This window comes from Lucilia cuprina, chromosome 5 (genome assembly GCF_022045245.1).
Source record: "Lucilia cuprina isolate Lc7/37 chromosome 5, ASM2204524v1, whole genome shotgun sequence".
Classification (NCBI taxonomy): domain Eukaryota; kingdom Metazoa; phylum Arthropoda; class Insecta; order Diptera; family Calliphoridae; genus Lucilia; species Lucilia cuprina.
The window spans coordinates 43,467,245-43,469,439 of NC_060953.1; positions in this window are offsets into that span (position 1 = coordinate 43,467,245).

Below are 2,195 nucleotides of genomic sequence, written 5' to 3' on the forward strand. Positions count from 1 at the left end.
GTCTAGTCTATAGTCTAGTCTATAGTCTAGTCTATAGTCTATTCTATAGTCTAGTCTATAGTCTATAGTCTAGTCTATAGTCTAGTCTATAGTCTAGTCTATAGTCTATAGTCAAGTCTATAGTCTAGTCTATAGTCTAGTCTATATAGTCTAGGCAACTCAGTGAATTAGCCTATTGTTTAGCCCTAGTGTACTTTACTAACAATTTAGCAAGGAAATTTTTCTTTGTAAAATTTAGTGTCAACTTTTGAAATAGAAACTTGATAACTCAATTTTTACAATAACACATCATTGTTGGGGCTTGTTGAGAATAAATCAACAGAAAGAACCAACAAATATTATGTACATATAACAATAAAACTTTTGAATAATTGTGGCAAATTAACTCTTCCACAATCATATTTATAATGTAGCCGAAGGTGTTTATTTTTCAGATGTTGCGCTTGAGTTCATAATGATTCTAATAATGATGTTGTTGTTGCTGTTATTATTTGCCTGTAGAGTCAAGAGCCCTTAAGGTAAAAGTTCAACAGTTCAATTTTATTCAATGACAAATTAGAAGAAAACAAAATCATACCAAACACTATAAAAGATCAGTGACCAAGGTCTGTTTAATGGTTTTTAATACATTTCTATTGTTATGGTCAGTTACCTTATTGGTACAAATATGATGATGAGATCTTTTGCATGGTAATTTTGTAAAGTAAGAAAAGGAAATTGCTAAAGAGGCTGGTTTTGTTTGTTTATTTTTTTTTGTTCCAAATCTAAACAGACAAGAGAACTCTTAGAAATGTATCTACAATTGTTTGGTTTTATATCAATATCTAATTGTCTAGTCGGCGACATTGATTTTGAATTGAGTTGAGTTAAAGCAGTTTAGGGTTTCATTTCTTTTACTTAGTTCAAATTATATAGACATTTTCAAGATGGGAAGAGAAGGGGTTGTTTTGGTTTTTTGTAATGTAGCAGACGAATTAATCTCCTCGCAACTAACAGCTTTTAAATAAGCCTTCTTTAAAAACCATCATAAGCTAATTGCAACAATTATTAACTTAATGTTTAACATATGAGTTCTAACTTATTTCCTTATTTCAAACAACGTTTTTTCTTAAAAAACATTCAAAAGAAACAAAACTATGACGTTGTTTCTGCAACACCGTGTTTTTTAATTTTTTCCACACCATTTTCATTGTTTTCAACATTTAGAGCTGATTGACTGACTGCATAGAATGAAATAGAAATTTTAAACGTGATGGTGATGGCATGGCAAAATCATCAAGACATATGCCACGGCCGTCTAAAAATCACGTGAAATTCTTAAGAAAACTCGTTCATATACAAAGGTAGATTTATGCAACTAACAAACGTTCTATATGTAATATCTCTAATAACACATGACACATATACTTATTGTGGGCATGTGAAATGTATATGCAGCATGCACATAACATTTTCCTTTACAAATGTGTTTGTAAAGTATTAAAGGGAAAATGGTGGACAATAATGCAGTAAAACATAACAAAACTTACATAAATATTTGGAGAAATCTTCATTGTATAATAAGAACGTTTTGACCTCCAACAAACTCTTTTTATCTTCTTTATATTACTTTTATATCGCATTTGGAATATATTTATTTAAGGAATATTGTCTCTTCTAAACGAAATACTTTATTAAAATAATACAGAATATTTTTCAGAAAATGGTTTATTTATTTGTCCATTGCAGGTTGATGTATGTTGTAAAAAAAAGACCATAATATCTCTATGATTGCAAGACTGACAAAATCTCTATTTGTCCTAAACAGAATGTTTGGAAAATTTTCGTTTATTTTGTAATTTTCGAAAATTTTAGACATTTTTTGTTTTTGTGGATATTTCTGAAAAAATTCCTCCAATATAAACAAAATTAACTCGCCAAATGTTAGTCGGAATCTTTGGAACATAATAACTAAATAATATCATGCTTAAGGGTAATATTAGAGGAAATATCCGTAGGAATCCTTTGCTACACACATTGGGAGTTGGGAGGCAAAGATGTCTTTCTTACTAACTATCTAATTTAACTAACTAAGAACTAATCTGTCCATCTATCTATCTATCTATCTATCTATCTATCTATCTATCTATCTATCTATCTATCTATCTATCTATCTATCTATCTATCTATCTAACCATCTATCTATCTATCTATCT